Genomic DNA, 15,212 nt, shown 5'->3' on the forward strand with positions numbered 1-15,212 from the left:
TCAAGATTATTAACCAATGCATGGATTAATTCCATTTTTCTCTATACATTAGGTGGTCTTGAAGCCATTGACATTGTGTGCTCAATTATATTACCTTCATCAATCTCCTTGACTGGATCGACAAATGTGGTTTCAATTACATTTGAGTAAAATTTCATCTGCACTGTCTTTAATTTGTTGAAAATATTTTCATCAAAATTTCTTGGCATCTCATTGAGAGCATTTTCAGCAATTCTAACATCTAAATAATATTTTCCATGCTCTACTTTATATTTGAGTATTTTATACACACAATCCATCTTGATTGTAAAGTTGTAATTGGTGTCATGTTGATCCCTTCTAACAATAATCAATGAAAAATTCTCTATTGTATGTAGCAAAATATTTAATTCATGTTCTACATTTTGGGGAAAATTATAGTGTACCCTTTGTATTTATATTGACCACCTATTGCATGTGTAACTTGTAGTATTGGGCTGACACGTACAATCCACTTCTCCTCTATTTGAGTCAATTTTGCAAGATCCTTTGGTTCTGGGCCAGGATCCATATTATTTGAATATGAAACCTATGATTTCCTCTCTCTTGTCAACACTTGTTGCATATAGGACATTCATAAGTTTGAGCTACTTTGATTATGAGAAGATTTCTGACAAACCTAACACATGTTTGAGGTTCTCAATCTGTCTAATTGATATCTAAACTAGAGTTGGAATCTTTTGAAATCAGACTGAAGTGAACCATTTGGATTATGTATATTTTGTTCAACCCCTACATTTATCTCTAATTTAATACCACATTGTGGTATTTCTAGTACTTGTTCTATTGATGTTGAATTTTAGTTTTGAAGATTCAACTCAATATTTCCATCCAATGAATGATTTTGCCTCTAACTTGGGGATCAAATTATTGTCTTTCTTGTGTTTCAGAATAAAAGAATTGATAAAAAATTCTTTGACATCTATTTCTATGCAGGTTTCATTCATCTCTATTTTCTACATCCAATTGTTCCACCATTATCTCTATCCTTCTTCTAGCATATCTTTGTCCATCAGCTTCATTGCATCTTCTTCTTTGTTCTTCTATTTTAACCTATGTCATTTGTTCTCGTTATTGTCTATGATACTCTCTTTGATATTCTCTTTGATGTTATCTTTTTTGTTAACAAACTAAATAGGCTTGCTAATAAAGATGAGAGAGAAAAATAATAGATAATAGGTTAACAATTGTAATGTTGGCCACATCCCACACAAGTAAAAAAATTATTTCTTTTTTTACTTTCATGTGTTAGTTGGTATCCAATAAATTTGATGTTAACAAACTAAATAGACTTGCCTCCCTTATTAGCCAGCACTTTTTGATCATCAAGATCCATTGAACAACAAGATGAAAGCATACAATGGTAGAGGAAAGGTTAACAAATTTTATAATATTGAGCAAAACCCACATAACTAAAAAAATAATCTATTTATTTTAATTTCATATATTTATTTAGAAAATTAAAATCGCATCCATATGGTGACATTACCTTCCAGATAACATATAATCCTTTACATCCATCTAGCAGCATCGCCTTCAAATAAGAAAAATAAAAAAACATAATCGAAGGCAATGGCATTGCCTTCTAAATAAGAATTGTCATTGTCTTGCAAATTTGAAATAAACATTAATATTATAACTAGTAGAGCTTAGGAATTCATCAACCTTAAAGCACAACGCACTCCTCTTGGATGCAAAAATGAAGACAAAAGTTGGTTCCTTGATGAAATCTGTATAATTTCTACATAGTAAAAATTTAAAAATTAGAGATGCCCACAAAATAGACCTTCTAGAGACTTTAAAATTCCCTTTCGATTTATATGTATAAAAAAGATTAATAAAAATAGGTGCAAAAATAAATAATTAAAATTAAAAACTAATATTAATACCATTAAATTCTCATCAATAAATATATTACAATTTATTATTAAAACAATAAATTATACTATGTTATACTAAATAATCCATACAACATGATAAAAGGTTGTCATCACCTATAGACTATTAAAAAATAATAAATGTCCTTTCAATTTATATGTTGACCACAAAGACTCATTTAAAATAATTTTATTCACAAATTAGGGAACGAAGAATTGGAAATATTCAACGATCTCTTGGTTTAAATCTTGTTATTTTAAGGCTTACATTTTGTTTGCTAAACAATGATTTGATACAAATATGTAATTTTTTAATTTAAAAAATTTGATTTATGACACCTTATAACCTGACAGATTTATTTTTGTTTTTCATTAATATGGAGAATCAAGTAATGGGACTTATTTTATAATTCTCTTGCTATGTCCAAATATCTATGTTTTTCAAATATCTAATTTCGATGTTTCACTTATCTAATTGAGATATGATTCAACAATTCATTTTATATATGTAAATAGATGTTTTTCAAATAAATGAATATTTGTGTATGTTCATATATATTTGTTATGGTGAAATTTGAAGAAAATAATAAATCCAATTACAATCACAAGAATGGACATATGAAGAAATCATCGAAAATCTTAAATAGAAGATGAAACAATAGAAAAAACCAACTACTAATCAAAGGTATATAAATCAATTTAAAAAACATTCTCTTCAACTGTACTTAGCGCAACAATCCATTAAATTTCTGAATGTAATTGTAACTGCCATGCAATCTTTAGTATTTCTAAATAGATAGGAAATAACAATAAACCAAATGTTTGATTATGATAACAAAATAAATATGTGAAAGAATTTATAAGATTTTTGAAATCTATGAATAATGCTTGCTTAAATTAATCATGATATAAATGAAAATAAGAGATCAAATATGAAAATGGGTACCCAGTTGTCAATTTCAGAAGATGGGTAGCTTTATTGTATACATTTTAGCATGGATAATGATTTGATTCGGATGAAAAAATAGAATGAATGTTAAAAAGAATGGAATTGTAAAATATCTTTTATATCAGATATAAAGGTGTCACAAAATTTATATATATATTAGAGAATTAAATCAGAAGTATTACATGTTAGAAGAATGGAAGGAAGCTGTGTGTAGAATAAGACCCCTTTTTTTAATTGAAAACTTAGACAAATAGGAAGCTAGGTGTGTAGAATAAGGTTTTTTTTTTCATGGAAAATTAGATAAATAAGACATTAAAGAAAAAAATATTTGGGGAATTAAAGGAAACATATGAGTAAGATATTTATTATTTTTAGCAATCTAAATACAAATGTTTAATTTCTATTCCAAATGTGTTACATGTATAAAAAATCAGCCCAATGATGTTCAAAATCATCCTATTGAAACCTACCAACAATAATATTGAGAGGACCATACTAAGGGAATTGGAAGATATGAGTTGAATTGAGATAATGATAATAATTTCAGATGGAGAAGGAACAGTTTAATGATTAGTTGTTAAAATAGATGTTATGATGTGGAAAATAATTTGTTGTTCATAAGATATTTGAAAAAAATAGTTTTTGTTAGATGTTATGATGTGGAAAATAATTTTTTGTTCATAAGATATTTGAAAACAATAGTTTTTGTTTCATTTCAGAAAGTAGACTATATTAGAAATAAGAAGATTTTTAGATAAATGAATAAAAGAATAATAGAAAAAAGAGAAAGAATATTGAATATAATGATGAAAGATTTTTAATAGAATGTTTAAAAATAAATTAGATTAAACATAATCTCAAATGTCTTGATTAGAATTACCACCGAAAAGAAGTAGATTGTCATAATCCAAATATTTTATCTTTATGTTAAATACAAATATTAAATTAAAAAAATGTTATCTTAAGAAAATATATAAATGAACTTACTTTAATAACATTCTATCTTTGGTAAATCGTTTTCTCCTTTCACATGCATATTACATTGTGTCATTTCATGAAGCATATAGATGTTTGGAGGAATCAATTTTAAGATTGTAATCAATCCATAGGTTTCTAATTGGATTTGCGGCTACTATAACTAGTTTATATATATTTAATTTAAATAATAATATATAAAATTTGCTTTGACGTATCTTTCTCGAGGCGTTTGTATTTTTTCACATTAAAGTTGAATAGGAGCCTCAAGAAAGATATCTCTTGGAAAATTTTATATATATTATTAAATAAAATATATATGTTAGTAGCAATTACAAGCGCAACATGAAAGACATTAATAAGTTAATATACAATAATATAATAATATATTATTAAATATAATTATATTAATATATAATAATATTATTATATTATAATTACATGACCCCTAACTATAATTTAATCGTAATCCTAATCATAACTTTACTCTAATCCTATTTAGTATAATATTATAATCGTATTATATCATTATTTATAAGACTTTCATTACTAGATCATTGTATCTTCCTACTGAGAAAATAGAAACCTATGATGGTTGCATAGCCATGTCGTGCAAATGGTGTTGGCCCAAATAGGGATGGTTTTCCCAATGAAAGGGGTTGCATCAGTATGTAGAGACCTTCATTTTCATCTACAAATGATTCATGGATCAATAGGTATGTCCATGGGATGGATGGGAAGTATTTGGGGGCAAGTTGGAAAGGGAATACCAACCCCCCTATGTAGGTCTATGTGCCTCCTACCACACCTCCATCCTTCCAAATCCCCTCTCATAGTTGATTTTGGGGATGATATTTGCATGAGGTAGATGAGAATATCATTTTCTTTGCAAAACATGGTCTATTGGGAGATTTTGAGGATTGTAGCTGATTTTGGAGAAGCTTCATGAGTAGATATCTGATACTTGGAGTCCCATTCTAGAAGGTGATTTGCAAATTTACCCTGTGTGTGAGGGTTCTTCATTGTCGCCTTTGATAATTTGAGTGATTTTTATTATATCCTCTCTGATCACCAGTGTGATTGTAAGGAGAATTTGCTAATGCTAAAACCTCGGCACCATGCATTCAATCTGGTTACTAAATATTTCATTGCTATTCCAATCTGGGTAAGGCTACCGAACCTTCCTCTTCGATTTTGGTTTGAATCCTATTTTGAATTCATTGACTACTAGTTGGGAAAGTTTCTACCAGTTGATGAGGGCTCCTCAAACTTTCTTCACATAACATATGCTTGTATTTTGGTGGAGATTGATATCACCAAAAAACTTTCTTGTGAAATTTCACTCAACACAAAAATGGATGTTGGACTCAAATAGTCTAGATTATGAAGGCATCCCCTTTCAATGTCATAGATGCTTCATGTTGAAGAACAAAGTGCTAAAAGGAGAATTGATAGTCAAGCTACATGGTGGAAAGATGTCTCCCTACATCATTTTTCGATGAAAAGTGATGGGCCGAATCGAGAAGGACAAACCATAGATGTAGAGCCCAAAGTATCCATCAAGGATGATAAATGCATGATTTTATTTGGTAAAGTACAATCCCACAGGTTTCAAATAAGATGGTGAGTTCAACGAAAAAGGAGGAAATGAGATCAAGTACAACATCCAACTACGTTCGAACATCAAAGTTGAAGAGATTTCTTAATTTGCAGTAGTCTTATGACAGTTGGATCATGTTAATGGGGTTTTGGTTGCTCTTGGTTGTGATCAAATATAATTTTGAAAATGTTTTGAATAGGTTGTTGGGGTTGTCTCCATTTTGGTTTGGGAAACATTTAGTATTGTCTTGGATACCTATTAAGGGGTATGGGTATTTATGTATCTAGGGGTAAGGGACATAGTAGTTTGATATTACTGGAAGTAGAGTTACAAACGTAATATTTTTATATATATTAATACAAAGGGTGTAGCACTTTAGCTGCTATTTATTGATAAAAAAAGAAATAGGATAATATTAAGAATAATAGTATAACTCTAAGGTAATTGTTTGATATTATATTAACAATATAATATAATTTTATTGGAATCATGGAAGACTAAATGGCTTTCATGGGCAGGGAGAATCACTATGTTGAAGGCTATTCTCTTAGCTCTTCCAATTTACTTGATGTCTTGTTTATCTCTCTCAGTAGGAGCAAATGGAAAGATAGTGAAGAAGATGAGATCCTTTTACTAGTCGGGAACGACTGAAAAAAAAAATGGCATTGATGGCATGGGATAAGATTTGGAGACCAACATAATTAGGAGTAGGTTTGAGAAATAAGGTGTGGCAACATAAAGCTCTAGGAGAGAAGTTAGTTTGGAAATTGTATAAGGATTCTCATTTAAAATGGGTCAAAATTCTAAAAAGTAAATACTTAGAATATATGAGCCTAAAAAGTTTCTTCAAGACTCAACCCCCCAAAAGGGTCAAGGATTTGGAACTTTAAATATTAAAATTCAAAGAATTGATTACAGAGCAACCATCTTGGGATGTGGTAGATGGTTGAAGGGCCCCTTTTTGGTCAAACTCTTGGGGAGGTTACCCAACTATAGAAAAATGATAGATGCCAACAATATTAAGGAATTTTGTGAAATAAATTAGGGAATTCATGTCAGAGACTACATGGAATTTTTGACAGAGATTCCTTTTTGGGATGGAGATGGATAAATCTTGAAGATCTCCCTACTAGGAGAGAATATATTTCCCAACTTAAGTAGATTCTAAATAATAGATCACTCTCACTTCGGAATGGATAAGCTATTCTAATTGGGAAGGGAGCACAATCAAGAATCTATAACTCAAAAGATGGATATAGAATAATAGTTGAAAGACACATTTTCAAAAGACTAGAATTCTGATTCAACTATGTAGCATAAAATGTGTTTACCAAATGCAGGTATTCTCACTTGGGTAGCCCTTCAAGGTAGAGTTTTAACTGCAAAATGGTTTAGGAAGCTAGGGTTGTTGGTCCATCCATTTTTGTCTTATGTGAGCAGAGTGAAGAGATAATTGATCATACCTTTCTTAGATGCCCCTTTTTCCTTAGATGTTTGCAATGGTTATGTGCAAAATTAGGTTTTAATAACTGCTCTTCCCAATGGCATTATGACTATTTTTCAAGGTTGGCCTAGACTTTTTTTTTTTGGCAAAAGTGGCAAGCCACTAGAATATATAATATATAGAAGATTACAAAAACCTGGTTCAGAAGAGCATACCGGCTGGAAAGAACCAGGAAGAAAACCTTCGGTTATAGCTCAAAAATACAATATGATCATATTTACAATATCATCGTATTGAATATTACAACACTACAATAAACAACATCTGAGGAGCATGTTCGAACCAAAAACCTCAAGTTAGCCTAAACTATTCTCAACAAGTTTATATGGAATAATGTGGATCTCATCTCCTTCAATATTAATATGGGTATTATGGAAGGAAAGAAACCATAGGATATTTTAGGATTAAAAAATGCCTTGGGAGGTCCTAGATTTAATAATATGAAAGTAGTTATAGTTGAGGTGGCTAATAGAAGAATATCAACCTATGTTCCAAAAGAGACTCACTTTTCTAGTTTGGATGACAAGATGAGGCGTAGATGGTTTGAGTTGAAGATCCCTCCCTATGTTGGTAAGCGAGGAGAGGCTTCCAAGATAAACAAAAGTCAATGTGTGTGGTCTCTTCCTAAAGTAGGATGTTATAAGTTAAACTTTGATGGAGCCTCTAGAGGAAACCCACTAGCTTCAAGAGCAGATTGTGTAGTTCATTCATGGGAGGGAATTTTAGTTTCTAAGTAGTCTAAACCTTTAGAAATTGATACAAATAATATAGCAAAACTCAAAGCGGTGATAGAAGGTATTTTAATTTGTAGAGAATTAGGAATCAAGAAGGTGGAAATCAAAGGGGATTTGACAATAATCATAAACGCTCTTAGAACTAGAGCAACCCCAAACTAGAGGTTGAACTCATTCCTAGGCAGGGCATTAGATCTTTTAAAGTTTTTTGAAGTGACGATAATCAATCACATTTACAGAGAAGAAAATGGCCTAGTGGATCAATTGGTAAAAATATGGGAGCTAATAGAATAAACAACAAACATATTAGTGGGTCCTTTCATAGTCATATTCTAGACAACAAGTATAGTTCATAGATTTCATGACATCTATTAGTAGATCACAGGATTTGTCATTCAATTGACTCATATATTTATGAAATAAGATGCCAAGGAAGTTTAGTAAAGCTTGGAAAGCATTTTAAAATCCAGACTAATTAACTTTTAAAAGCTATGCCTATTTTATTCCTATCAAATCCTTCATATTAATGGAAGTCTAGAGGGTGGTAGCCCTAGGAAAGAGGCAAAGTAAAGGACATTCTAGGGGGGATTCCCAAATGGTAAGTCTTTTGAATATTTGGTATTTGAATTTTCTTAGTTGGATATGTCAAAAAAATTTGGGGTCGGTCACATTCTATTAAAAATTGGGGTAGAGTTTAGGTTGGCAAATGTCAGCGGATTGAGGTGGCTTGTTAAAAATTGCTTTAGTCAAGGTGGTTGAGATAGATAGAGGAAAGGACTCAGTAGTTGAGCGTGTTCCAATTCTTGTGATAGAAGTTGTTGATTTAATACTCCATACTTGTTGATTTAATGTCCAACATTTGTATAACATTGCACCAATAGTTGTATGATAAGTACCAATAATTGAATGAAATATACCATTTGTTGTGAACAGTAACCAATCATGTGATGCCACATCAGCTGCACAAGTATTGGGGCCCTTTTGCATACCTATTGGTCTCACTTTTTGGAGGGGTTGTTTTGGACGCCTTGGCAAAAAGCATGCTGATGTGGCATCATATTTGATGATGTGGCCCTGAAACCTTCGTTTTAAGCAGGGGACTTGCCAAGTAAGCTGCTGTAAAAACAATCATAGTGATTTGAAATTTCCACGTAAGATTTTAAGAAGGGCGAAGTTAGGGTGCACAACTACTGGGTCCTGTCCCTAGGTGACTAGACTATCAAAAATATTTAAATTTGAAATACGTCATCCCATAAGCAAAAGCAAAGTTAGTTGGAAATGTCATTAAATGAGTTGAGATAAAATCATATTTTCCTTGGGAAGAGCTCAAGATGGTTTTTGGTGGAGGTGAGAGATAGCTACCTCTTTTTTACCCAAGGAAATAATTCAAGATAGCGGAGGAAGAGACTAATAGTTCTCTCCTTAGCTGTCAAATTAGTAGACTTTAATTGGAGCTACTAGGATATAAAGTTGGCATGAGCACGAAAAATACGGACGCAAGTAGGAGTTAATACATTTAATTGGCTTCCCTTCCCAGAAACTTCAAAATTATTCAGCTCGAGATTTCAAGGAAGGAATCTTAGGTTTTTGGAAGAGAGAGAAATTTGAAGTGGAGATGGAATCCCATATTCATTTGTTGGCCTCTAAAAGGAAGATGGACTTTTTTGGTAAAATAAAAGAGAAAAGAATGCAAGAAGTCATAAATTATTTTTATTTTCTAGTTATCAAGGTGATCAAGAGGATTCTAGGAGGAGATTGCAGACATGGCTGCGATCAAGGAAAAAATGTAGTTTGCAACATCCAGCAAATCATTAATGAAATAAATATTCATTTCATTCATTTATTTTTGAGGATGAGGCAGGCAAGGGGAGTTGGAATGATGGGAGGCCCAGTGGCCAACGTTTGCAGATTTTGATTTTTTTTTACTTATCTTTGTTCTTCTGTTTTCTATATACCCTGTTTTTTAATATCAAGTCATCTGGTTGGTTCATAGAACAGGCGGTTTTCTTTATGTAAAGCAGTCATATTTCACTTTCTAATGTTCAAGTTGGTTCATAGAATAGGCGGTTTTTTTTAGGTTAATCAGTCATATTTCACTTTTTAATGTTCAAGTACTGTATATCGTTTAAATGGGTTTAAAAGTGTTAAACATTCAGTTGACTGATATTTTAGACTTAATATGTTTAAATCCATTTAAAAATGTTAAACTCTCAGTTGACTGACATTCTATCAAGAGTTAATATGTTACTTAATGTGTGTGGTTTAAAACTAGCTCAAATATTGTCCAAGACATATACTTTAACTGTGGTGAGGAGATGTTGGGTATACCAGTGTGATAGAATTACCCTACAGCAGATTTTCTTTACCAAAAGCAATGGATAACGTTTTCTAATATTTGAATTCAGCTGTGCATGGATTCTGAAATCTTATGCAAATTGCAAAGACAGATATAAAGGTTCAATCCGGTTTACCCTAAAACCATTTGAGAGAATAGCAAACTTAAAATAACCAGATTTATTTTCACTAAATCCAATAAAAAGAATATTTTGCATCTGTTTAATTAATGTAATAAAATCATTCAAGCTTATTATTTTCACTTTTGAAACAAAATAATAAAGTCATGGAACATATACTTACCTCATCTATGCCCAAGTAAACTGGAAATACTTGACAAATTGGCAGATGGAAACCCTACAAATGACTACACTGAACCCTACGCTCTAAAATATAAGCAACGTACAAGTAGTAGAAGAATACTGTTGAAATGAAAGACTCATTCTTTGATAGAAGCCACTGCAGCAGAAACAGAAAATAAATTAGCTTAATATTTTCTGAAAAAAAAAATCAACAAACAGAAAAGGAAAAGAGAAACATTAGATTTCGCACCTGTGAGAAAATGGAAGATGATAATTCAGAGCAGAAACAGATTTAACTTCATTTAACGCATTAAATTCATTGCGAATTCTGCATGCCGCGTTACATTCATTGAGAATTTTTCATGCGTTACATTCATTCATTACAACTCTGTAACCCTAAAAATGGAAAAAGACTTCACACTGCAACTACCCTGCTGCCACACTGCCAACTACCTATTTGAGAATGGAGTGCCTGCAATTTACTATTATTAAATTTAATACAAATGACTCGTAATTAATGATATGGGATTGATACAATCTATAGAAATGTAAGTTGCTATTTCTAAAATTGATTGTGTGTGAATTTTTTTAATGATATTAAAGTTCCATATTCTATAAAGATATAAATTGCTATTTCTAAATTTGATTGTTTGTAATGTCTTAGTTCACCTCTTCTTCAATGCATCATTGCCCACCCCTTCCTCTAGCCACATCATAAATCAGTACATTTTTTAAATGCAAAGTTTTTTTTTTCAAATACTTGTTAAGATTGTAGATCGTCTCACTATAAAATAATATTTTACATGAGTATTTATCATGAATTTTAATCTTTTATTCATACTAGTTTCATTTCAGCGAGTCTTAAACCACACTCATTAAGCAACATATTAAGTCTAGAGAATGTTAGTCAACTCTGAGTGTTTAACACTTGTAAGTCTAGAAGTGTATTCTTGTGACCACACACCTTAAGCAACATATTAAGCCTAGAAAATATTAGTTTACTCTAAATGTTTAACACTTCTAAGCCTAGAAGTATTTGATCGTTTATGTTTTTCAATATTCTTTTTTTTTTTAGAATGTTTGTTTTTTATCAATAAAGGCAGAGCCAAAATTTATATTATAATGAGGATAATTTAACAAAGATACATGTTTAAAAGAGATCTTGCAGATTTTTAAAAACCCATACATATGATACTAAAGAGTTCCTGCAGATTATGAAAGACCACAAAATATGAAACTAAGTCCAACATCTATAGAAAGAGGAGGAAGAGCCTCCTAGTACATCCTGGAAATTAGCAAGATTTTCTTTGGAAAACTGAAAGCACACGTCAAGAAAAAACAGCGGAGTGCATATCTCTCAAAATTCGTATGGACCAATTGCAACAATTATGCTCTTGGCAAGGGACCTTGACCCCTCCTGCGACCACCACCCCGTGGGCGGCCTTTGTTGTGAACCAATCCACTGCCATCCTGTTGTGACGTATTCACACATCGCCCCATTGTAAATGGGGAACCCTACTTTTTGCTTTCTGAGGTTTATTTTTCTAGGTCTTTTAAGGTTTTTTCTATTAGCCTTTGCATGTTGAGTGTTGCTAGAGGGATCACTAAGATAGCATGCTTTGTTTTAGCTAAAGGGTGAGTCAGTGGATGCTTTGGGTTAGGGTCATCTTTGAAAGTCTTCCTTAGGACAAAGTTTTGCTCTTGTTGCTAATTGTGTCTTGTTTGAGTTTCAGGAGGTCAATGAAGCTTGGTGAGTGAATATCATCTTTGAAGATCTGAGTTAGGTCAAATTGGTGAGTGATGAAGTTTGAAATGTCATCCTGATCTTCAAATGTCCTGAAATTTGGCTGTCTGGAATGTCGTCCTGATCCTGAAATTTGACTAAGTCTGGAAAATTGAAGAATCCTCCAAAAACTAGATTTTGCATTATAACTCCTAGAGGTCCGAAACCACTCTCAAACATTCTGACAGTATATATGGAATATAACTTAAAGTATAAGAAAGAAGAAAGATATAAGGAAATGTCACTTATACTTAAATGTTATATTTCATATATGAATCCTGATGGAAAGACCAAAATGTCAAATTTCGCTCCTAACCCTTTCAAAGGGTCCAAAGAGAAATTCAGTTTCGCTCCTGACCCTTCCAAAGGGTCCAGAGTGAATTCCTCTATAGGACATTCTACTTTGACCCAAACTTGGAATTTATTATGTGTCCTCAATCATCTTTTGGTTTGTTTTGCAGATGAAAGAAGACCAGGCCAGGACAAGGACGACCTATTCCAGTCCTGTCATTATCAAGGACACTTCAAAGGCATGGAGGAGGACTCGAGGTGCTTCTAAAACGTTGGAAGACTTCAAATGTTCGAGGAATTGCAAGCTAGCCTCAAGACCTCATTCTACCACATAAAGGAACCACATGATGATAGAGAAGAATGACCTTACCAACACTTCAAGGCGAGACATGCTACCAGAGAAAGAAGACTTGACAGTGAGGAAGCCTCATCAAGTACATGGGAGTAAAAGAGGTACGTCATTCATCACATCCAGGACAGAGGAGGATTAACCAAGACACAGACGTCAGACAAGGTGGCATCCCTGTCACTGCTCCTGCAGTCGGATTGGTCCACCTCAGCATGTCCAGATTCAATGTACCTAACTCATCGGGGATGGCACAAACTTCGATGTACCTACCCCTGCTTCCTATTGGTCTTCACTCCTATAATGTAATTTTCTCATTGGCTAAGGAAGTTTGTTGTAACAAACCCTAATCAGGGTTTCTATCTTGTAATCCTAACCATTGATTCCAAGACAATTAGAGCCGTCTGTTTGTAAAGGGTTCTCTATATAAAGCCCTAGCTCCTCATTTGTAAAGGTTAATAGTTAATAGTTAGAGAATAGGAAATAGTTAGAGAGAATAGTCAATAATTCGTAGCATTTTAGAGTAGAGTAGAAATAGAAGGGAAAGATTGTTGCCAAGACATTGTTGCAAAAGACTTGTAAACCTCATTGAAGAAATGGTGAATTCTATGTGCCGATTCAAAAATTTGCATGGTCTCTATACTTCTCAAATTTGATTTCATGTTATTAGATGAGTGGAAGAAATGTGTATGATCGATGGTGAAATTTGTATATCCATACTACTAGCAGTTTGTTGATTGCAAACTTGCCTTATGTAGTCAACTGGAATCATTTAGCTTAAGCTTAACTTTAATTATCGCTTCTTCATTGATATGCATCAACCTGACGGTATCTATGCTTGTAGTGGTGATCTGAACATCATAAAGCCATCCTTAGAAGATCGCAATAACCTTGTGGAGATGATCCTAACATGTCAAAGCAAGACTTAGTTAGAGTTTCATCAAAGGTCATCCATTGCTCTTACATTCTTAGTGTTAGAAATAGATCTCGTTTCAACCCTTATCCTTTTTTTCCTTTTTCAAAATCAAGGGCCAATGAAATTCCATGTTCCAGTAATGTCCAAAGAAAATCAGACGCTCAGGTCATCGAGTGTAAGTCCCCTTGTGATTCCAGCAAAATCACATCATACCGTGAGAAGCTTATCCACACGTAGAGACCCTATATACAAGAACCTTGGAGCTACTCCGATTGATCCTTCTGCGAGATCTTCAGCATTCAAAGAAGCTTTATTCAAGAGAGGATAAGGTACCTTTAGGTATTTTATTATGTGTTCGCATGTGCATGAAAAACACATCAACACATCCCCACTTTCAAAAGCATTCAGAGTAGCAATCTAAGAATCTCCACTAGGGAGAGGAGGGTCAATTGGTTCATCCTCCTGGAGGAAACCATTGAGGATTGCATAGTCTTTGAACTCCTTCACTTTGTTCTAGTCTTCTGGCTAGTTGGGAAGGATTCTCCATTTCAAGTAATCGACTGCCGCAAAGACATTTTGCCTGTGATTTCTTCTATCAGAACCCTTAAGATCTAGAAGGAGGGGATAGTAGGTGATGGTTTATCCTTCCCCATGGGTTGCCTCAATGTCTGTTGGCCTTGGGACGCTCAAGCCAGGAAGGGAATAGTATAAAACCTTATCTAACCCGTTGAGTAATTCTGGCTCAAAAAGCTCGAAAGCCAAAGCAGAGGTGATATCCTCAAAGAACCCTGCATCGAGAACAAAGGCAACAAAACGAGAGGAGATGTGGGTTTTATCCCTATAAAATTCATTTTGGTCGAGGTGCCCTTGCCCCAATATCATTTTTATTGTTGTGAGGATGAGGGTATTTATCGAATGGATCAGAGGCTTGAGCCTAAGGTCTGTAATCTCCTTGAAGAAAACTTGTCGAACGGGACTGGAGAGGGAGATTGGCGTATCAACCCCAAAACAAGGAATGTTATCTGAGGATATTTTGATAACAAGCCTTGGAGGAAGTGTCGCCATTGCCAGATTTTAAGCCAAATACCCTGCACAAAACACAAAACTGAACAACCTACACAGAAAGAATTAATAAAGTGGGCAAGTTGAACTCTTGAGACAGAGGGGTTTCTTCAATTAAAATGACTCTTTATCAACTTGAGAGGATTTTTCTGTTGTTTTCAAGAAGGTTTCATCACTCTCAAGATGGAGATGCAATCATGACATGATGTTGATTAATCCCTCAAGGCAGAGCCTCCGCATCAAAAAATTAATTCACCGCCAACTTCTTCAATTATCAGAGCTGGAGAATTGGGCGAAGCCTTAAATTCCAGAGTCGTTGGGATGGATTGATTTTATGGGACTGCTAGTTGCATCAAAAATCTCAAGATAGCTACTAGGATTCATGATAAAGAATAGGAAAGCGAGTTGTTTGGAGGAGAATAATCTGCCAAAATTCTATCACAAATAGAAATTTCCTACTCGACAAAACTAAAAGAGAATGAGTCATTTTAGTTTTATCT

At 33.2% G+C, this 15,212-nt stretch overlaps 1 long non-coding RNA gene across 1 annotated transcript; it reads right to left on the reverse strand.

Annotated features, from left to right (window-relative positions):
• Positions 1 to 1,524: 1,524 nt before the first annotated feature.
• LOC131066356 (uncharacterized) lies at positions 1,525 to 10,695 on the reverse strand. The gene is made up of 3 exons (XR_009111652.2): positions 10,565 to 10,695; positions 10,316 to 10,471; positions 1,525 to 1,780 (listed from the first exon to the last, which is right to left on the reverse strand). It is a non-coding gene; the product is annotated as an uncharacterized LOC131066356 (long non-coding RNA).
• Between the last annotated feature and the right edge of the window lie 4,517 nt (positions 10,696 to 15,212).

The sequence above is a fragment of the Cryptomeria japonica genome, chromosome 3, assembly GCF_030272615.1.
Source record: "Cryptomeria japonica chromosome 3, Sugi_1.0, whole genome shotgun sequence".
Classification (NCBI taxonomy): domain Eukaryota; kingdom Viridiplantae; phylum Streptophyta; class Pinopsida; order Cupressales; family Cupressaceae; genus Cryptomeria; species Cryptomeria japonica.